Genomic DNA, 24,891 nt, shown 5'->3' with positions numbered 1-24,891 from the left:
TGCTCCAGAGCTCCGTGCGCGGCCAACTCATAACGAGTGCAAATTTTATTCATAGCGATTTTATCATTAACGAAACTGAAACCAAAAATGAACAAGCACGGAAGCAATTCTTCTCTGATTCTACGTTTTGTAACAATCGATGATTTATTCATTCATTCATTTACATAATCTGTTTTTAATTTCAGATCTGTTCAGCATTCGAAGAGGCCGATTTTCCCTTCCAATTGAGTCATTCTGGCAAGACTTAACCTTCGGAATGAAGAACCCTTGCCCGGATGCTAGCCATCCGCGTCCAGCCTCACGATCCTTAGCCAGTGTGATTGCGAATGTCAAAATCATTAACAAGTTTATTCTGCACCAGTTTTTGCACGTATGTACTTGTTTTGCATGCGGATTAAGTTGCCGGCCGGTCGGTTCGGAATCCGGTGCATGTCTAGAAGTGAGGAGAGACGGTTCTTATCGGGTGGTCTTCCACCGTATTCCATTAAAAGGAAGACTGCCGAACACACAGGCTCTTCGAGTTTGTACAACAATATAGTAGTTATGTGAAGTGATCTCGACGCGTGTCCTTGTAGAACATGGCGTTTTAATATATATGCTAATTCGGATACTGCCAGTAGGAAGATATCGATAAACGGCTAACTTCTTGTTTTAGAGGTACAGGTTTGGAGTAAAGGGTTTTCTTAAATATGCAATTGAATGTTTATTAATCAGTATAGAAAGATTGGTACATGATTCCTGGATAAATAAGATACCTGCATTGCACATCGAAAATTGAACAGGATTCTTGTATCTGAAGAGATTGAAAAGCATTCATAGGTTTCCAGATACTATATGGCTACCAGCTGAAGCCAAAATTAGATCAGGTTTTTTTTAAATTACAACGATTCGTAGAACATGAATGTAATTTTTTCAGGTGCTTCCGCCTACCCGAGCAAAGTCGAACATCAAAATTACAACAAGTAGAAATCATATTTTGATAATAGCATCGAATTGAAATCTTATTTTGCTATCAGTTTTAGATTTTTTAAATATGATATCAAATTTTGATCCCCTTTTGTTATCCTTGTTTCTTAGAAGAATTTTCTATGTTTATATTTCTTTGGTGAAACATCAAACTGAATACATAGTTTGTTATCAAAATTTTTTTCAACATCTCAATGAGCTTTCAATTTACTGTTACTAATAGCAGAATCAGTTTTCTGTTTGATGTCATAGGACAATTTTGTTGCTCTCCATTTTGATCTTTTAACCGTTAAAACGACCTGAGTAATCATTTGCCGAACATCACAACATCGAGTTTAGTTTTCAATTTGTTGTCAGACTCTGCTCGGGTACCCTGTATGTACACTTTGCGGTGATTCATATTAGGTACGCACCAAGACATAGCTTGAGTAAATGTTATTCTAGATTGCGAAGCGGGCTTAAAATTTTGATTAAAGTTATATTTCTTATATTTTTTAGTTATATTTTGTGAAATAGCGGAAATTCTATAAAAAGACTTGACCGAAAAGTGAAGCGTGCCGCTGTTAGCCGCCATATTGTGAAGTGTAAGAATACTTAAATATCCTCGCAGGAATGAATCCCAGCAAATTGAAACTGATTTTGGAGTACATTTCAGACTCAAATAATTATTCCGTTATTACAAGAAGTGAGCATGGTAAGAAGGGAATCTGTTACAAATCGACCAACGTAACACCCGTATTGCTGCTATCATCATTGATGCGCAATGGTGATATGGAAGAAAATTTAAGATTTTTTGAAAAGAGGTGTCAAAGCTATGAAAATGGACCAGTGGCCAGAAGATTACAATCTACAAAAAGTAACCCCTCCTCCGAAATATTTTGAAGAATTTTGAAAAAATTGAACATGTTCAACAAAAATATGCCTAATATTTTAAATGTAATTCTCAAATTTTCATAAGAGATATCTTGTGAGAATATTTCCTTGTAGTGACCCTTAACACCTACCGGTAGCTTCGTTGTGGAGGCTAGGTCTACCGCCGAGGACTACAACGAGCAGATCGCGGCGAAGCTGTGAGCTAAATGGCTGCTGGTATCGATACAAAACTGGAAGCTTATTAGTTCACGGACATCGGTACCGAGAGAAATTCCGCCACATTATGTAGCCCTAGACTGACGGCGAACATGGACTGGAGAGTGTGCGAGAAGTATCCCCATAGCGACCACCAGGCGATTCGCTACCGGAGAAGGACGACCGGCAAGCTAAAGTGGAAGACAAAAGTTTTTAACAAAAACCTCTTCGTTGAGTCACTTCGGCGAACAGCAGAAGGCTGATCTGACAAGAAGGATTGTGACGGCTTGTGACATTACAATGCCATGAAAACTGAAGCCATGCCTTAGACGGCGTGCAGCTTACTTATTAAATGAGTAGCTTAGTACGCTACACGGTGCTTGTCTTAGAGACAGAAGGCGAGCTCAGAAAACAAGATCGGAGAGTGAGAGAGAGGAGCGCAAGCGACATTTCAAGAAACTAGGAACGCCATAAGTAGCTGTGCTAAGAAATAGACGCCAATCCCTGGGGAACGCGTACTGAGTCGTCATGACGAAGATGAGGGCCCGTCGACATCAGCTGAAATTTGCCCGGGTATGCTAAAAATAATCGTTGAGGGTCCCCGAAGCACGATTCAACTACCTGGTCACCGGCACCGTACAGTGAATAAGAAGGAGCAACCACAGCCGAGTGACAAGCGACTAACGACGAGTTCAAGGAAGCGTCAATGCGACTAAAATCAAAGAAAGCGCTCGGTCCGGATGGAATACCAAACGTGGCGCTGAAAACTGTGATCCTGGAATATTCGGACACATTCAGGATGCTATTGCAGAAGTGTTTAGATGGTGTAAATTTCCCCGAAATGTGGAAGGTACAGAAGCTGGTGTTGCTACCAAAGTCAAGTAAGTCACCGGGCCATACAGCTTCGTAAAGGCCGATGCCGCAGCGCTGCACAGAAGAATGAACCAAATCCTGAAGAGCTACTTCCAGAGTAGAGTACTGCTGTAGGAGACGAACGAAGGGCTCAAGTCAATCCGAATCGCAGCTTGCGTTCCTCAGGGCTCCATTCTCGGGCCAACTCTTTGGAACAGGATGTACGATGGGGTACTAACATTGCGGCTGTCCGGGAAAGAAAAAATCGTGCGTTTCTCGGACGACGGGTTACTAACGGTGATGAGTGAGACACTTGAATAAGTGGATGTGACGGAGACAATAGACGCAATAGAGAGCTAGATTAACGGGATCAAACTGCAACACCGGATGTGTTGTTGGTCAGCAGCTGCGAAGCGGTTCAGCGGATACAGATCACCGTCGAAGGGCACGTGATTGCATCGAAGCGTGCACTGAAGTAATTTGGAGTGATAATCGACGACCAGTGGTGCTTTAACAACCACGTTGAAAAATTGGTATGTTATCTAGTGTTTCGTTATCGATACTGCGATATGGAGTTCAAACCTGGGGAGCGGCGCTGAAAATCAAGCGGAACCTCGAAAATCTGAACAGGACGTTTCAGCTGGAGGTCGTTCGATTGCGGACAGAATAATATCTTCGCAGGCAGTATGCGTTATCGCTGAGATGATCCCCATTTGCATCACCCTGGCGGAGGAGTGCTACAATCAATGAAACGCAAGAAACGTGAGGAAGACGATGAGAATCGATTCGATGGTGACGTGGCAGCAGGAATGGAACAATACGAAGAAAGGAAAGGGGATCTACCAGCTCATCCTAAACCTATCAACGTGGGTCAATAGCAAGCACGGAGAAATGACCTTCTACCTGCAACAGCTCCTGCCGGACCACGGCTGCTTCAGGATGTATCTTCATCGGTTTTGATACGCAACATAACCATTGTGCCAGGAGTGTGAAAACTTCGAGGAGACACCGGAGCATGTGGTCTTCGAATGTATGATGTTTGAAGCGTCGTGCAGGAAGCTACTTAAAACGGGAGTGCCGGACATCATCCTGGATAAAGTAGCCTTCAGAATGTCAAGCGGTGTAAAGACATGGATCACAGTAAATACAGTTATGATGTAGATCATGACTGTCTTACGGCGGAAACGGCGTGATGAACGTCGAGCAACGGTTTCGGGAGAGCAATCACCGCCAGGGAACTCTCCGCAGAAATAAACTAGACTGCAACAGAGCACCGAGTATGAGTCATCGAAATGCCAGTGAACCGGGCGCTACATTTCATCTGGAATCACCAGACAAACCAAATAAAAAAGGGTCCACGGGTTATTTTGATAGAAATATAGCGAAAACCAAAAGAAGAATCGGTATTGGGAGAACTTCTTTCGCTAGGGTACTTTCCGTCTGTGTAAGCTAGATTCATCGCTGGGGACTAAACTGAGTAGACCGCGACGAGACACCACTAGTCGCGTGCCATCGGAGCAGCAGTGAACCTGACGCACTGCTTCATCGGAATCGCCGAACTGACCTCTGCAGCTAGCTGATTGGCTCGGTTTCGGGAGAACTTCTCTTACTGGGCAACTCTCAGCCGAAGTAGGTGAGATCCATCATCGGGGACTAGACCGAGAAGTTCACGAACAAGTCGGGGAGCTTAATGGCTAAATGACACAAGAAGGGAAACTAAAGAGCTCAAAGATGTTGCGATGCTAAATGGCACCGGACACGGAGCCAAAGGGCTCAAGAAGTTTTGGTACTGAAACCAAAGAAAAATCGGTTTCGGAAGAACTTCTTTCGCCAGTGAACTCTCCTCCAGCGTACAACCAGATTCATCGCCGGGAACTTGACTGAGCAGACCGCGAAGAAGCACCACCAGTAGCGCCGGAGCTCCAGCGAACCGGACGCGCTACCCGAGCCAATTCTCATGGGCTCAAATACCATACAACCCTTTAAAAAGACCACGAATCCGTTACAAATTTTACAACCTTCAAAACACCATAAAATCGTCTCGATTGCCCATAGATATACCAAAATACGGTTTTTATATGGGATCCAGCGATGGTGTTTTCATGGGTTGATTCCATTACAATTCACTGAAAGCCATTCGATGAAGAAAATAACAAAACAAATTTTTGTTTTCCTAATTAGTTGATTTCAACAGAAAAATGAATAACGTAACTAAATTTTCTCTTAATTTTGAGAGATTCTCAAATAATAGTTATTGAAAATTATTATTGATTTTGATTCAAGACGCACATCATACGAAATGACAGCAAGTAGCTAAGATGCACACCTTACTGAAATACATCAAGGTAGCGACAGCAACTATGTTCATACACGCTGGGCATAACGGTTAAGCACGTAGGTAGTTGTCTCAGCTTGGAAAGCTTGTTTTATCCTGGACGCAACTACCTGAACCAGTACACAAAAAAAACAGAAATTCAACTGACCTCATTTTGGTTTTACCTAGTTTTTCTTTAAAAACATTTCAATAAAGCCATGATTTTTATTGACATTTTTTTCAATACATGTGCACTGAAAATTTAAAGTATTGTCGAAAATTGTCAAAATCATTCTATTTCGGATTTAGTCGATTATATAGTAACATTTCAATTATTAACCAATGTAATATGTAATATGATAATTATTTTTCATCGTTTGAGATTCCAAACTAGATGTGGAATAAGTATGAAGTTTTTTTTGTAGTGCTGGATAGTGTTTGTGACTAAATTGAAAAAAAATATACCTTTATTCTAAAATTCAAATCAATCAATTTCCAACAATCCTTAAATACCTTTGGCTATTTCGTCTCATTTAAGATTGCAGTTTATAACAAGATAACATTATGAGAAACATAACTCTGTATTATATTTACGTGTGAATTACTGACATACGGAATTTTTCAACAATTTAATTCCATACCTTTCATCCGTCGGTCGGTGAAACAAAACGTTTGAAATATCCTATGTTGTATTTTACGATGAAGCAGTTTAATTCAACAATGAGATTAGTTGAATTCTAGTCGTTTGTGTCTTGGCTGAAAAGGTAGTGTAACGGCATATGCAATTGTGTCTGGACTAAAACAAGCGTTAGAAGCTGAGACAAGCGTTTCAAGCTTTAGCTCATGTAGCTTTTCAAGTTTTGTGTTTTAGTTTTTTAAGTTTTGTGCTAGGATGAAACGTTCGTGTCCAGACTGAAACTGACAGCATCAAACCAACAACGTTGGATTATTGTTTGCAACAAAAATTTAGTTCGCCCAAATATTAACTAGACGAAACCAAAAACTCAACTAATTTTTTAGTTGAAATTGTGATGAATCGGTTTTCCGTGAAACACTATTAAAATACCATATAATAGAGGTGAACCATGACCATGGAGTATTATGGCCACCAGGTATTATCCGAAAATTTTCATTTTCATTTACATACACCATGTCTGAACTTTCGTCACTACGAAAAGAAATCACTCCGAATCTTACTACCCACTTGGGGAAAAAGTGTTTCGCCGGCCCTGTGGCGAACAAACACAAAAACTTGAATTTAACTGTAATACATTTAAGCGTTTTGCTTGTTTTGCTTTCAGCAAACAACGCCCAGTATTGTGACTAGCATCTCTAGCCGATTCGATTCTTCCAACCTATAAATTTAAATCCACAAGTGAGTCACTCTCTTTGCAAACAGGAATCGGCTCGCAAAACGCGATGACCCCCCACGCGAGTAGCCGCAAAGCAGCACCCGCTCGTGATGGTGTCATTGACAATACGGTCAATCAACAAATTAGAAAGACCCAATGGGACCGTGCGTGCACAGCGATGTCCGTGGTAGGCGTTTCAGGGCCTTTTTTGTGCAAATGTCAACGACTTATCCATCCCTCTGTTGTCGCTAGTCGCGAGAAATGTCTGTCCGGTTTCAACTTCTGGGCTGGCCTTGCGATTTAACCTGAGACTAATCGACAATAGAAAGGAAACACGTTTGAAACAAAAAGTGGTAGATTCGTTACACACTCTAGCTTCCTCGGGCCCCCGGGAGGAAGTTCGCATTCTACGCTTAGGTAGAGCGTCTTGAGAACGTAGAACAGGGCCGAGAGGCAGCGGTCTGGAACACCGCACTTCTGCTGATTCGCTTTTAAATTGATTTTTAATTGAAAATGGCAGTTGAATTGAAGGGGTCTCTACTATAGACTCACATAATCATAGACCGGCGGATGCGTAAACCGCAATGCAGACAACAAGTAAATTTCGTGTTGTAAGCTAATAACACTTGAAAATGTGCAAGTTTCTTAAGTGGGTTGATCATTTTTGATCACCTCGGATCAAATATTCAAAAGTTTAAATTTAAGTTTTTTCTTTACATTTTAACAACATTCAATTAGATAGAGATTACTACGTAGGGAAAGTTATGAAAATTAGAGCCATGGTACTCAATCATTCTGATTTAGGTATAGGTTCAATGAAAGCTCTCGGATAGTATTTTTTGGCAAAAGTACAAGTAAAAATCCTATTAACAATAGCTCTTCAGTCAAACTGGCTTGATTGTCAGTAGAAAACAGATTCATTAACTGTATTAACTGAAAAGTCTCGTTTGAATTGGGGATGGCCGATGATTATTCGATTTATGCTTTTTGTTAAATTAGAACGGCTGATTTTTACTACCCGACGTTTTGGCTATCGGTTGTGGTCTTCTTTGGCTGAAGACCAAAAATCTAGCATCGAACAAGAGCCTGTTGCTTTTAGAGATGGGCAAAACGATTCAGTTTGGAGAGTGACTCGTGTTGGATTCACTCACTAAACGGAATCGACTCTTTTGCTCGATTCAGTGATTTGTTTCAGAACTTTGAAAAACGTTTGAGATGAAACGGGAAAAATTTATTTATTAGGCGTTTAGGGGGTGGGCCCACTTAGAATACTCGGTTGTATTAATACCTTGTTCATGCAATGACGAAGAAGACGATTCCCAGGACTCTTTATAAATTTAGCTGCTACTACCTGCTACTCTACAAACTGTTGCCCCTTACAGTTAGCCCAAAATAACCAAAAAATCCTAAAAATGAAGAGATAGGAGTTGGTCTATTCTGCAAAAAGGTGTGTTTTGAAAGCATCTAAAACTTTCTACAACATCGAAAAACTGTAAAAATCAAATAAAAAAGTTACAGTAAAAAACCTGTTTTAAAGCACCTAGCGGTGCAATTGTGCCTTTCTTATTAACCCATTATAACCCAGGGGTTTCAAAAAGTGAGCCAAATGCAGTGGTATCTTCAATTCCACCAAAAAATGTATCAAAGATTATGGGAAAAATAAAATCACCGCTTAAAATGGTTTTGAGAATAAAAATATCTCGTGCAAAAAATTTCGTACGCTTAAATAAAACAACAAATTTTAATTTGTTTGACATATTTCTTCGGATTTTCTGATAGACAACATTTCTTTTACACCTGTAGGAACGTTTTGTCACATAATGGAACTATTAGCACGAATTCCAACAATAAAATTCAATTAAATGTATTGCTTACTTTTCATGCCGCCATTTGCCCCAACTATGTACGGTTCAAAAATGTAAACAAAATTATAAAAAATGGCGGTTGTCTTGTTTCACAATGAAATATGAGGTGCAATTATCCCATTAGTGCAATAATAAAGCAGTTATATGGCAAAATTCTGCAGTAAATACGCGTTAAACGATGGATAGTTCTGCGTATGAAATTTCATACGCTAGGATATAATGGGTTAATCCAAACTACACGGAAAAAATCGTTTCCAAAATCATGAATAAAATGCCATAAATCCTGGAACAATCACGTTTTTACGTTATGAAAACAGGACCATGAACAAAAATCATGTGTTCTATAATTATGTTCAATTTCCCTTCATTTTCCGCCAAGTCTACGATTTTCACAATTAAAAATATTCTGTATATGTTCTCGTGAACTATTTCGTGAAATTCAAAATTTTACTCATGAATCCATTCAATTCTCGTGAACCAATTCATGGTCTCTAATATATTAGGCACGATCCAATATCCGTGCTCGTGAATTAGTTCACAAAATCATGAAATATAATTCATGTATTCGTGAACTGGTTCATGATATCTAGTATAAGTCACAACTCACCCTCATTGTTGTGAAATAGTTCGCGAAATTATTAAATATTATTCATGTATTCGTGAACTGGTTCCTGATGGCTAGTACATGATATACAATCTATTTTGCGTGCTGGTGATATTGAGAAGATATCGCTACCATAGTAATCGACACGAGCATTAGATATAAAAAACTATTAGGACCTAGAACATCGTTATTCGTTTGATAAGGTTAATGGTGATGTCTGGATGTAAAAACGAAAACTACACTGTGAATCCCAAATAGTGTGCGTGATATAGTTCATAGAACAAGATATCGCGAATCAGTCATATTTTTGTGATCCAGTTCATATTCCGAAAAGAAAACCCGATAGTAACCAAAAAGTAATAGATCACAATTAGGCGAAGAGAATTGACGAATACCATGGTAAAACTGCGGATATCTGACTTGATCCTTCAATCACGAACATGAATCACTCTACTCATAACTAAAATATTACGATAACGTGAATAGAAATTACAAAAATTGCGACTAAGATCCTGAAATCATGAATTTTAAACCCGCTAGTCTAACAGAAAAATGCGATAGTAAACCCATAAATAAGATAGCACAATAACGTGAGAAATCACTAGATACGCGAATAAGCTCTTGAAATCAAGAACATCATTTGACCCAAATCTTTAACTAGAATGACAACAAAAACTAAACATGTCCAGGGAATAACAACAGTACTCTAACCAAACATTATAATGTAACGCCATGTATATATTCGGGGCGAACTAGTTTTTTGAAAACACAAATAGTTTCATGAATTCGAGGTTTATTATTCATAATTTCAGGAACTTGGTCACGGTTTTCGTAAAATGTTCAGTTCACGAAATCGTGACCTTTTGTTCATGAATGTATGACTGGTTTTTTTCGTGTACGATTCCATGGCTGGTTAAGTTCAATATAATGGTGGAAATGTCCATTACAGTACGATTGGATCGACAGCCACGAATTTGAGAAGCTATGTGTCGTAGCTGAAACACTTGAACCCAGCAGCGGATCCAGAAGGAGGGTTCGGGGGGTCCGGAACCCGCCAAAAGGTTTTAACTTGTTAACAAATTTTCAAATTATATCAAATTTAAAGTAGTTTTCAAACTCAAAATCATTTCAAACCAGACCGACTAAGGAAGTTTGTTTAGGAGGAACTAGGAAATTGTCTTCGGGGCGGAGGGGGCGGGGGTGTTGGTTTAATTGATGAGGGAAGGTGGGTTTAGGGAAGGATGGTGTGTGATGTGGGGATAGACCGGGATTAGGTTGACGATGTTCAGATTGATTGCATAACCTTTCTATAGGAGAAAGGAAAAAAAGTAAGGTGAACTTATAAATATGGGACACAACTTTTTTCACTTAAACTACCATAACAAACGAAGAAATCGCACCAGGACTTCCAAATTTCGAGAAACATCGTTGATTAAGCTTCAAAACAAATGCAAAAAATTGGTGCAGTTTGTTTGAATAGAAAAAATGCGGGACACACTGTATTTTCCCATGAAACCAATGTCAAAAACTTCAAACAAATTGAGCGGAGGTCTAAAATTGTCCAAATGATATGAAATTTGGCATGTGAGTTTAGTTTGCTATTTGTCACAATAGGAGGCCTTTAGGATTTCAAAAATTAGTGTTTTTTTTGCAATGCCCTAATGCGGGTGCGAGGGTGGCCAAGGGGGGTGGAGGTTGATGAAAGGTGGAGGTGTTAGTGTAAGTGAGGGGCGATACTACACCAAACTGCATATTATACCATCCATTTGAGACTTGTTTTGAGAAAATCGGTTCGGTCATCTCCGAGTAACCGATGCGCAATTGATGGTCAAACACAGACATACACACATACGAATACACACGTTTTCCGAACTCAACGAAGTGAGTCCAATGGTATAAGAGTGTCGACCAACAATTTCAAGCAATTTGTAACTTATTTTAATTATTTTTGCATCATTTATACATATATTGATTACCGGTTTATATGGAAATTTTGCATGTGGCCGCATATTTCAACCCGTAACACAGTAACCAGAGCTCCGATTCAAAGGAAATTTAATAGCATTCAATTCTTTCATTTGAGACTGATTTTGTGAAGATCGAGTCAGACATTTCTGAGAAGCAGATGTGAATTCAACTCAGGAACATAACCACCAGTGATGCCACAAATACAGATTTATCTAGAAAGGTACAGATTTTTGAAGCATTTTTGGTACAGATTCTGAACGGTACAGATTACAGATTTTTGAAAAAAAAGTACAGATTGGTACAGATTTTTTTACATGACAACAGTGATGGCAAGAATTTAAAGTGAAGCTGTTACTCATAGAGCTTTAACTGAATCTGACATTGGAATGCGATATGCGAGAAATCTGCTTCCAGCAAATCAAATGTCTAAGTGAATGTGATGTCTAAGTGAAAGCCGAGCGAATCTTCTCGGAGTGCATACGTTTACTCTGACCTGCTCCATTTGAATTCCTGCAAGCAGCTTCAAGCCGCCACTCTGTTGGCCACCTTTGGTAGGGTTCGTCGCGGTGCGGATGTGGGCGGTAAATGGATTGTCCGCACCGCAACCGCAAAAAAATAATAAAACCGCACCGCTTACCGCAACCGCACTTTATTTACCGCACCGCACCGCGCGGTAATGCGGTAAATGCGGTAAAATTTTTATATTTTTAAAAAATAGTGTTGGAAAATTGTTCATTTGTGTAACAGTATATAATAAAATGTTATTTTTATTCACACGAAATTTAACTTTAAGAGACTCCTCAGAATGTATTGTTTATGAAAAAATCAACTTTTGCATTTTCTATTAATAAAATTCCGTTCATTTTAAGGCAAACATTATACATTCAAAAACTACAGTAATAGGAAAACTTTTATTTTAGCAACCCTTCAGTTAATTGAAAAGGGGAATAAAAACGCAATAAGAAATGAAGTTGCATATTTTTTTCTTTAAATTTTAATATTTTCAATGCTTTTGACATATGAAAATAAAATGTATGATTTTCGCATTTACGTAGTAAAACTACCTTTCATTCTAAAGGAATTTCACCAACCAAAATTCAAAGTCGAAATACCAGTACTTCTATATAGTAGCGCATATATTCCAATACAGTGAAATAAAAACATATTGTATTTCATCAATAAAAACGGCGCCATATTTGACGAAAAAATCGCTCTATACAATACATCTAATCAGGTGTCCGGTCTCAACCGGTACAGAATTATTGAACATTAGAAAAACTGCAAAAAATGTATGATTTGTAGCATACAGCAGAAATGATTTTTAAAAATAGGGGGTTTTACGGACAATATATCTCAAAACTCTAACTTCCGCATTCTTCAAGAAACAGATGTATTCTCATCCAACAACTAAGATTGCTCCCTTTGAAAATGTATGAAGTGTGATTTTCCTAAGGCTAGTTCGAAAGTTCTAGCATTTAATGTATTTTCCTCTAATATTTTGTCAATAAGCCAAAGGCAAAAACTTCAATTGCAGTGAACGGGAGTCAAATATGTGGTATTTGGCAAAAAAAGCTTCAAAAAAGCTACAAAATAGCCTTAACTGAAAAATATTAGGACTTAATTTGGTAGAAAATTATAGTAAATTTGAATGGAAGTACGCGAAAAAAAGTTATGTAGCATACTTTTTGAGAAAGAGTCCATTAAAATTGACTGTAGAAAAATTCACATTGAATTTACACAGCAATCAAAGAAGATAGAAATACGATGCTGATGAACGAATGATAGAAAAATCATCCATATTTGGACCCCTCCTTATTTTGAACGCTTTCATACATTTGTATCCTTTACTGCCAATTATTGTAAATTCGTTTGGTTTGACGAATATAATTATTTCTTTGGGTTGTGTTTAAGTCCCAGCACAATTAGTTCATCTCTAATTCCTTTAAATTAGTCAAAATTCGCAATTGAAAAATTGATATCGAAAACGATTCACAATTCCACGATTACCAACAGAAATCGGGAGAAGTGATGCACTTTTAAATTAGATTTAAGAGTACAAATTTATTGTTTTTAAATGATCGAATAATTTTGTCTCTATTTGGATCTTGCATTTTATGTATTTGAAATGGTTAGTTTATGAATTTTTACTTAGAAGTGTCAAATAGCTAGTCCAAAATATGTCGTAAAAATAATAAAGTAAAAATTTTTTGGACACAGCTAGATTTTCTTTTGTAATAGCAGTCTGTTTATCAATTTAGAATAATCAAAATTATCACTTTATCAATTATTTTTTTGCGGTGCGGTTGCGGTAAAACCGCGCGGTAAAAGCTCTTTCCCGCACCGCATCTGCGGGAAAAAGTGTCTCACCGCACCGCAGATTTTGCGGTGCGGGTGCGGTAAATACCGCGCGGTTGCGGTAATTACCGCAACCGCGACGAACCCTAACCTTTGGTTGTAAATAAAGTGGCTGCGAGAATCTGAGCTGGAGCTGATATTAACATTACCCAGTCAAACTCATCCAGAATTCTAACTGGTGCCTTGTGGAATTCCAGCTCAAATAAAACAACCGAGTCAGAATGTCTGGTGTGATTTCCCCGAATAAAAATAACTATTTTTAAGAATTTTTTTAAAGACAACCTTGTTATTGTTTGGGTACAGAATTCGGTACAGATTTTCCTATAGAAGGGAACAGATAGAAAAGATTTTTCAACTCCCGGTACAGATTTAATTGTGGCAACACTGATACCACTTTCCCGAAGCTTCCGATTCCGCCGAAGTTGTCCAATGTGGTCAACGTGGGTTTGATTGGGCATCAGTGAGCTGAAACTATAAAATCAAAAATTTTCGAACACATTTTATGAAGTTTTGCATCTTTTAGATACCATGCTGATTCTGATTTATATGGGAATTTCAGGCGTGACCCCACTCTTCAACCTGTAACTCCGGAAGTCTGAATTAAATGAAATTCAATAGCAGCCTATGGGAACGTTGTACCTTTCATTTGAGACTAAGTTTGAAAAAATCGGGTCAGCCGTTCCTAAGTAACCGATGTGCTTATTTTTGGTCACATACATACATACACACGCACAGACCTTTTAGACTCAGCCCTCTGGGCCTAGGTTAAAAGGTCGGTTTTCAGAGTGATTACATAGCCTTTCTATAGGAGAAAGGCAAAACAGTTTTTAAGGGTGTATGCTGACATGTACTTCAATTTTTTCGCTTAACTCATTATAAGGCCTAGAGTTTGGGGCTATTAATGGATGTTATATTAATAAAAACACGGTTTTTTCACATAGTTTAGAATATATTTATATTTATTTCATAATAAAATAATGTTTTGAAAATATACTTGGTACCGCCCGTACCGCCGTTAGAAAACGTCAGCCTTCGTAATGTTTGATGTATTTCCAACGAGATTGGACCACAGATTACAGACGTTCATTTATTCATTTAATTTTTTTCGTTGTAATTTTTACCACTCATAAACCAAATTTTCGCATTAAAAATAGTTGGTTTTACAATTTTGCATCACCAACATATAGGATCTAAAGCATTTTTTTCAAAATCGAGCTGATTTTATTATCCAAAAGGAAATCGCCGCATTTTTTTCAAAAAACTCGTCACCAATCTGACACTTTTCACTGTACCTCAATTAAAAGTAACAAGAAGTGTTGCCAGATTCCTAACAAATAGATTTCATAGGATTGGAACACTTCTCACTTCATATTTCTGCGATATTAACGAAACGAAAAGAGTACAATATAGTTGCCACTGCCTTATGAAGGGTTAACAAATAGTCATTTCGCTACTTCATAAAAGTTTCATAAAATCATTTCTTCCGCAAACTTTCCATACATGACAGTGTTTACGGTGTTAACTCTCATTCAAAAACTACCTAATCGATTTATTTCAAACTTAGCATACACATTCTGTGTATGAGATATCTAACCCCTACGTTGAGTTTTCGAGATCATTTTGCAATTAAGGGAGATTTTTACTCATTTTAAATAAAAATTGCTATTTTTCACAAAAAATTCCGCCAATTTCAAGATTGGTTTCTCCCTAGAAATCATAACTATTATTAAATTTAAATCAGTTATGAGTTGATATATTATTAAACAAACCTTATGTGTTCATCGTGTTTGTTTATTTTAGAGTGATTCATAATCATAGCAAATTCATTCGGTTCTTTTTGGCTCTCCTTGAGTTTATAATAAACTGTCACTCCTTCAGTGAAACGCAGCTCTTTAAAAAAGAATCGCGATTCATTCGCTCTGTCTGATGAGTTGATTCTTTTGATCGATTCGCGATTCATTCGCCCATCTCTAGTTGCTTTAGACGTTCACATATGTTGTGTGAGCTGTTTGGATTTAGTGTCTAACTGGCGCCAAGTGCACAAGATGAATTCGAAACACCGAAATTCAACTTCTCTGAAATGCATATTTTATGTGTGAAGTTAACTACCGAACACAGTGGGAGTAAATGTCATTCACTGACTATTATTTTATGAAATGTAATCTCTGTCGAAAATACCACCTCGTCCAATTCGTTAATGCAGCCTTAACTCTACAATCGGCGCTACACAAGAATAACAAGTAATAACTTGTTCCGTAAACGTAAAACCAGTTTTGATCACAAATATTCTCCATTATCTTTGCCGAATCAAGACAGGAGCAGTTGACGTTACCCCCAATCGGATCACTTTACCCGCCGTACTTTAGTCGCCGCCCGGTAGCTGAAGTGTGACGAGCTCAGTTCACTGTGCGTGGTGTGAAATTGACATGCGTCATCATCCTGTGTTTTTGTTTATGTTTTTCCTTTCCACCATCAACTGTACGGCTTTGTCTCCACCAGTCGGGCGGTGGCACTCAAGCGGAATTTGTTTATTCACCACAAACCGATAGACAACAGGTGGCCGTCCTTGATGGGCGTCCTCAGGAAGTGGAACCAGCGGTTTTTTTGTTGCATAAACAAATCGATCTTTGGCTCCGATTCAAAACATGACAGAAGCAGAATTAAATTGCAGTGGATCTGATTCAGATCACTGCTTGTTTTATTGTTTATCATAATAATTCATCGTTTATTAGGGAGGACCGGTTTTCAGGGTAAAAGAATGCAAGGATATGCTTCAGGTCATTGCATATTTTTGCACCGACCGATCGGGTCAGCTGATGATTATCAACGGAAAACCAGGAAATACAGCCTCAAGCCATGCGACTTCTCGATTCCGAATCGAAGCGAAGCAAGGCTAGAACAAGGGAAAAAATCTCGTCCGATTAGTGCTAATTGAGCCCCGTAGCTTTCAACGTCGGTTCCAACTCTTCTTCAGTTCTGATTGTGTTTCTTTTTCTGCGCTAGTGTGTGTTGTTCTCTAATCCATTTCATCCGTCTCATCACATAATTACACTCAAATTAAGCATTTTCCGATCACGATCTCAGTTGCGAAGGAAGAGACGTGACCCACCTTTAGACCTTCGTCGACCTCGTGTGAGTCTGTCGGGAATTGGGTTGCGATCACCGCTCCTCTCACGGCGCCATAATTTTTCAGTCACGAACTTTCGGTAGTCCATCCGCCAAACTCTCGCTTTTCGTAACTTGTGCTAAACGCGCGGACCAGTCCGTGCCGGTTCGCTCTACAATAGAAACTGTTTGTGTGCGGAACTGTTCATCCGTGTATAGGAACAATCCAACTATAATTATTAATTTATGACATTGATTTGCCGATTGCGATAGCTTTCGATGAAAAGAAGCAGCAGTCGGCACATAGTCCAACGGGGTCCAACAAGATTCTCACGATCATATGCCCGGGGCTCTGCTGGCCGGGCTCTGATGTACACAGAACAGAGTAAGGAGGAAGAGATCGAATCAAATATTATGCTGGAGGGCAAATCACACAAATTACCGACCGAAATCGTTTATCGATATCATTGCCCGGAAACGGAAATGCGTCATGACCGAACGAGGAACGGGTCCCGATTGATTGTTGCGAAACGTAAACGCAACCACACCCAAGAATGAGGCCAGATGGCGATGACCTGAACGCTTCGGATTATCCAAACAGGGCGGTTTTCGCGACAACCGATCATTTCCTATTGGCATATCCAATTTTATTACACAACCTCCAGGCAGTCCCGATTGGTCCCGTTATTTCTTCGTATTTTCGAACCATATGTGGCGGCAAATAACAAATAACAGCAACAACAACAGCAGCAGCAGAAAGAAGTGCCATTGGACCGCACTGGAGCTTACGGTATACGAGCGAGTTATTTTCAGGACCATTACGTAAGTGATTGCCACGAAGTGGGACGGTTCGCGCGAGTTTGAGCCGAATGACAAAATGAGACGGACGCGTACGTACGCGCCATATTGATGCGCGTCGCGGCGCGGCCTGGCTTGACGCTCAGCTGTTGTTGTGGCTGAGGTTGCATCGTGAAATGCTTGCGCGGGGTGTGTCAATGTTCGTTTTTATTCCGTTGGATTTTGTGAGGCCACGAAGTTGGGACTGTGGAGGAAGATTATTACATGCAAATCGTCGTTATTTCATTTACATGTTGAGTTTATGTTTTGATTCATGGAAGTGGCCTAACCATATTCACGATAATAATACCGACAGTTTTTTGGATTAGATTGAAATAATCTAAATGAGCAAAATACTGCTCAATGTCCTGCAATTACATCAATAAATTCATGTTTAGGGAATACATTGAACGACGTCAGAATGCGTACATGTTCTGCAAAAGTTGTATTACTAATGTCGAAAGTAGGGTTCGCAGTACCGACCCATTTTGGCGAGAACCGGAACTGCGGTACTGAAACCCGCAGTACCGGTAAAGTACCGGTACTCGAATATTTTTTTTTTCAAAAGATTCGAGAAACGCTTCAAAGTAAAATTAAATGCTCAAACTGATGTCTCATTGCAGCAGAAGGTATTTTTCGAACCTTCTTTTATTTTGAGATCTAGGCCACTTTGAATACAATAACTGCTAAGCGGTGCGACTTTCGTCGACTTCAACATATGGTAAATGTAAGAAACCCTATTATCCACAGTAAATCGAAATGAGAATGTAAATCCGTGTACGTTGGTCGTATTTTCTCTCGGCATTATTGCTTTGTTGTAAATTGGTGCTGACTGTTATGCAGACCAAGGCTCCTAATTTCCTGCTAACTATGGAGTTTTGCTGATTTTTCCGATCACCAAAAATTACGAATCGCACCACTCGAAGCAGTTCACCAACTCCCAAATTATAAGCTACTAAATCGCTGTTCGTTCTTTTATAGATAAAGATTTAAGTCCAAACTAAATACAGACATGTCTTAGGCCACAGTCTTATTACGTGCCACTCAGTGAATAATTGGAACCAATCAGAATGTCGCTAATAAACAAAATCAAAGCATCAAAAATCAAAACATTTCCTATGTGAATACTTTGAAATTTAGTACAAGTTACGAATTCAAACATATCGATCAGTACAACGGGAGTTAGTAATGTTTAACTTATAGAATTATTATGATGATGGCCCCACCTCATTTCCGCACAAAGGCGTAAGCGGAACGATTTATGTAGAAGATAATTCAATATAATTAAAAGCCACCTTGCAGACCGATATTTGGAAATGGGACTACAACGGATACATAAAAAAATTTCGGAGGGGGTCCGAAATTTTGATTTTGAAATGTTCATTGTACAATACGTAATATAATAATAACCTAATTTAATTAATATCAGTTTTGGTGGTCGAATCTGGTTTGGAATGATTTTGAGTTTAGAATAAATCAAAATAGAAACTATTTTAAATTTTCTCAACCAGTTAAAAATTTTCGTGTGGGGGGGGGTTGGATCCCCAGGACCTTCCCCCTGGATCCGCCACTGGTCTACCAATAGGGTCTACACATATTTCATACAAAATGTGGCATGGTACCGAAAATACCGGTACTGGCTCTTGTTCAGTACCGGTATTACGGTACCAAAAATGGGTCAGTATTCCCGGGATTTTCGGTACCGGTATTACCGGTACCACAACCCTACTGGGAGCTAATTGTTTCACGAAACGGACATCGGTACCGAGAGAAATTCCGCCACAGTCTGTAGTCCTTCACTGTCGGCAAACATGGACTCGAGAGTGTACGAGAAGCGTCCCCTTAGCGACCATCTCAGGCGATTCCGCATTGGCCAACGGAACCCTACTACTGCACGGAAAACGACGACCAGCAAGCTAAGGTGGAAGACGAAAGCCTTCAACAAAGGCCTCTTTCTTGAGGCATTCGGACTACACAGGGCGATCAAGAACGTTGATGCGGCTAATCTAATAAGAATGATTGTGACGGCTTATGACGTTACCGCGAAAACTGTAGTCACGCAGTAGACGGCCTCTTACTGGGTAAATGGGTCGCTCGGTACGCTACAAGAGCGGATAGTGAGAGGGGAGCGCAAGACGAAGTTTCGGGAAGCTAGGACCGCTTTAAAACGGGAGATCATGTTTAGTAAGCCAGTTTGCCATAAGAAGCTGTACTGAGAAGTAGATGCCAATCTCTGGGGCGACGCGTACCAAGTCGTGAAGGCGAAGATGAGGGCCCTTCGACGCCAGCTGAAATATGCCCAGGTAAACTAAAGATAATCGTTGAGGGTCTCTTCCCGAATCATGATCCAACTACTTGCCCACCGACACCGTGCGGCTAAGAAGAAGAAGCAAACACAGCCGAGTGGCAAGGGACTAACGACGAGCTCAAAGAAGCGTCGATACGGCTAAAATCATCGAAAATCCCCGGTCCGGATGGAATACCACAAGTGGCGCCGAAAGCTGTTCTCGTGGCATATCCAGACATGTTCAGGGTGGTGCTGCAGAAGTGTGAAGCTAAAGGCAACTACCCCGAAATTTAGAAGTTACATAAGCTGGTGTTGCTACCAAAAGACACACTCGGAAAACTTCAGGAATCAATTATCCTTAACAGGCTGACGAAATGCACGGAGGGTGAGCGCGGACTGTCCAAGATGTAGTTAGGATTCCGCAAAGAAGTATCGACATTGGAGGTAATTCGAACAATTCTCGTGAGTACTGAGAAGGTATCTAAGCAAAAGCTAAGAGGAGTTCGATACTACGCTGTAGTTACGATAATGTACAGAATAGGTTCAACAGCGCCAGCTGGGAAGCCATCGCCGCAGAGCTGAACGGAATAACCATGCCAGATCCAGATGAAGAGCTACTTTCAGAGTAGAGTGCTGCTGTACGAGACGAACGAAGGGCAGAAGTCAATACGAATCACAGCGGGCGTTCCTCAGAGCTCCATTCTTGGGCAAACTTTTTGGAACGCGATGTACGATGGGGTCTTGACACTGCGGTCTCCCAGAAAATCGTTGGTTTCGCGGATGACGTGTCACTAACGGTGGTGGGTGAGACACTAGATAGAGTGAATGTGTTGGTGACAGAGACAATAGATGCGATCGAGAACAGGATGAACGGGGTCAAGCTGTAAACCACAAAACGGACCACAACACAGCAACTGCAAAGCGGTTCAGAGGATGCAGATCGATGTCAGAGGCACGTGATTTCATTGGGGCGTGCACTGAAGTAATTGAGAGTGATAATCGACGACCGGTTGAGCTTCATCAACCACGTCGACCTGCGAAAAGTCGGCAATGGCAACGAACGTAATAGTGAGGATCATGCCAGACGTCAGCGCCCCGAGAAGCAGCACGGAACGTCTTCTTTCTAGTGTTTCGTCATCGACACTGCGATATGGGGTTCCCGACTGAGGGGCAGTGCTGAAAACCAAATGGAACCGCCAAAAACTGAACAGGACGGCTGCCTGCCGTATGAGTCGCGAGCGCATACAGAACAATATCGTCGTAGGCAGTATACGTTATTGCCTGGACGATCGCCATTTGCATCACCCGGCGGAGGATATCGAGAGCTACAATCGAAGGGACACCAGAAACGTAAGGAAGATGGTGAGAATCGGATCAATGGCGACGTGGCAGCAGGAATGGGACAATACGGAGAAAGGAAGGGAGACCTACCGGCTAATTCCAAACCTGTTGACGTGGGTCAGTAGAAAGCATGGAGAGGTGAACTTCAACGTGACACCTGTCATGTCGGGTCACGGCTGCTTCTGGAAGTATCTTCATCGGTTCGAGCACGCAACGTCACCACTGCGCCCGGAGTGTGGGAACGCACCGGAGCATGTGGTCTTCGAATGTCCGAGGTTAGAAGCGACATGCAGGGAGCTGCTCGAAACGGGAGGACCGGACATCAACCCGGATAATGTCGCCTACAGAATGATAAGCGACGTAAACACATAGAAGACGGTCAACAGAGTGGTGATGCTGATCATGATCGTCTTATAACGGAAATGGCGTGATTAACAGCGAGCAACGGTTTCGGGAGAGCAAGCACCGCCGGGCACCATCAGTGATCAGTGAGATAAGATATTTCTTACACATATCACTGTTGTATTATAAGGAACTAGATGTGCGATAAGCACAGTTTCGAGTCCTGCGCGAATAACACTTCGAATAAACTAAATAAATTGAAGAAGAATAATAAAACAAATAAAAATTTAAAATAATAATGAAGCAAAAAAAGTTCATAAAATGGATAGAATGATAAATATAAACCAAATTGATACGAATAAGATGCATGAGATAATAAACTGATCGGAATACATACAAAGAAAAAAATGAATATTGGATTGAGTATTGTAGATAAAATGAGGTTGAATAAATAAAATAAATCAAAAGTATGAAAATGAAATGATCATATATTTAAAATAAGTCAAATATTTTAAATGAAAAAATAAACAAATTGAATATAATCCATAAAATGAATGATCTGGAAAAATGAGTATATGGAATAAAATTTAAAAATGTTAGTTAAATGAAGTAAATGAATAAAACGAATTTCACGAATCCCAAAACCATTGTTTCAGAATATTTTGAAATGTTTGTGAATATCACATTGTAAAGAGCACGTTTTCGTTCTTCTTTTCTTAACGGCGCTTTTAAGATTGTCTGGTGTTTCTACTTTATTTATGGGCCTTAAATAGTCATCAGGAATTCTAGAAACTAGAAATTTGTCTTGGAATTTGGAATGTCTTTTTGGTCACAGATATCTTAAAAATGATTTTTGCACAGAATTGTATTTTCAGGTCCAGTATTTTAACGCGTAATTGGAAATAGTAAACTGATATAAGGCCACCTGCAAATAGTATTCATTTACATTGAAGTGTATAGACAAGAGTGTCAAGTGTCTAGGTTATGTTGGCAATTATATTATTGTCGATGACACAGAAGCCGTACATTCAGTCGATTACAATGCAGTCTCTTTCCAGCCATCCTTATCACTTGCGAATTGTTTCGTTCGGAATTCTCATTCTGGAGATATTTTTTATTTTATTTATTTATTCGATCTTCGGCCGATACCGTACAGATTAAGTGTAAACGACTTATTGTTATAGTGTTAAAAGTTTATAATCACTAACTTATAACTAGATTTAGTAATATAAGAGTTCTGAAGTTTCATTAAATTTGCGGAAACATCTATCTACCGGATTATTCTGGCCGTATGCTGTACGGTGCCTAGGAATCTATAAAAGCGGTCGATTTCACGAGGAGGAACAAACAAATTAATCCTTGAAAGAATATCGAGACAGTCAATATTGCTCGACAACATATCAAAAATGAACATTCTTTGTAAGAAGGTACGACGTTACTCCAGCGCTGGCAAATCTAGCAACATACATCTATTATTATACGGTGGCAGACGGATAAGGTCGTTCCATGGCTGTTTTCTTATAGCAAACCGTACAAAGCTTCTTTGAACGCGCTCAAATGCTACGGACCAGTACGCAATATATAGATTTCAGAGTGTAGAAATCCTCGAAGTCAGCAGTGTTTCGTTTCAAAATACCTAATGTTGCAAAAGCTTTAGCCGTTGTCGCTGTGATGTGGTCGGCGAAGCGAAGTTTTCTGTCAAATAACACTCCCAGGTCACGGATAGATTCCACGCACTCGCTTGAAGGGTATATTCGCAGCGCCTTAGAGTTGTCCTGGCGCCCGAAGCTTATCACCTTACGTTTATTGACGTTGATCTGCATTCCATTCAGCGAGCACCACTCTTCAATATTGACTATATCCTCTTGGAGCACGGCTAAATCAAGTCCCGAAGCAATGGACCGAAAGATTTTCAGATCATCAGCGTAGAGCAGTTTTCCAGACTTGATGAGGGTGCAGAGATCGTCGATGAATAATATAAAGATAAGTGGCCCTTAGTGACTTCCTTGAGGGACACCGGTTGGTGTTTCAAATACGCTTGAGGATGTGATGTCGATTCTAACAAAAGCGGATCGTTCAGAAAGGTAAGATTGTAACCACCTGGTTACCCACGGAAGAAATCCCAATCGCTGCAGTTTCATAACCGCAATGTTGTGCGGCACCTTGTCGAATGCTTTGCCGAAATCAAAATATATCGCATCAACTTGCTGGCGCTTCTCGACGGCTGGAACAAGAAAACTTGGGTACGTCATCAAGTTCGAAGTTGTCGAGCGTTTCGTTAACAAAGCCGTGCTGACGTTCATCAATTATGTGTGAAGATGCAGCGTACATTGCATTGTAAACAAACTTTTCCAGAACTTTGGCCAAACAATTCAGAAGCGAGATCCCTCTATAGTTTTCAATATTATGAGTGTTTCCAACCATATGGATAGGAACTATAGCAGCTTCTTTCCACACACTTGAAAAAAACATTTTCCCTGATCGAGCGCTTGAAAATAATGCTTACTGGTACAGAAAGCGTTCGGGCACAATGTTTTATGAACATAGGGGGCAAACAATCCGGACCTGGCCCTTTCAACGGGTCAACGCTGGACAAAGCTGTCAAAACATCGGCATCGTTTACGTTAGGGCGGGTGAGGCTGATATTGTAGTTTGGCAATTTTTCAAGGTAGTCTTGCGATGGGTAGACAGGAGGGTTATTAAATACATCTCGAAAGTGATCTGCAAAAAGATCCACCGATTCGGCTGCGGACTGTAAACATTAGTCACGAAGATAAACATTTTCTGGAATACCCCCGGAGCGTCTTCTGCTATTTATAAACTTCCAGAATGTCGAGGGATTATTCCGCAGGTTGCATTGGACTTGGTTGAGATACTCACCGAATGCACTGTTTCGGGCTGTTTCATATTGTAGCTCAATTTGTCGAAGTATACCTTTGTTGTCTTCGGTCCTGTGTCGTAAGAATCGCTTACGTTGCTTCCGTAGTACGCTGCGCAGCCGGCCAAGCTCAGCGTTCCACCACGGGTACGTATAATCTACTTTTTAGTGGTACGTTTTTTAGGAACATTGCAGCGAAGAATTCCATATATGGCCTCGTAGAACGCAGAAACTGCCTGATCCAAATCGTTTCCATCCAGCATATCGTGCCAATTGACTGCACCAATGGCCGATGAGACTTCATCAAGGTTGCATCGAGTGAAATCAAAGTTGAGGTCGTCATTAATTGTATCAGAATCGTCGCCATCGTTAGAACACGCGTCAAATCTTAAAACGAAGGGCTTATGGTGAGGGTCTACCTTAAGTATAAATGTCGGAGGCTCGATCAGTTCGAACACGTTCGTGTCATTGACGAAGGCTAGATCGAGTCCGTTCACATTGCTAAGAGAGCAGATTTGATATAAACCATCAGAGACCAAAGTTTCTGTGATGGCCGTCTCTTGCTCCGATGTCGCATTTTCTGGAATGTAGCACTTAAGATCGTCATTGAAAGACCACCGGAGATGAGAAAGGTTGTAATCACCAACAATTAGAACATTGTCTCGCCTGCTGGCTTTGTCAACAATGCTCTGAACCGCGGAGGAGTGTACGTTATACAAGTCAGGATCACTGTTCGGCCTCAGATAAACGCAGCAAA

The sequence above is a fragment of the Topomyia yanbarensis genome, chromosome 2 (assembly GCF_030247195.1).
Source record: "Topomyia yanbarensis strain Yona2022 chromosome 2, ASM3024719v1, whole genome shotgun sequence".
Taxonomy (NCBI): Eukaryota; Metazoa; Arthropoda; class Insecta; order Diptera; family Culicidae; genus Topomyia; species Topomyia yanbarensis.
Note: the sequence above shows the minus strand (reverse complement) of the source record.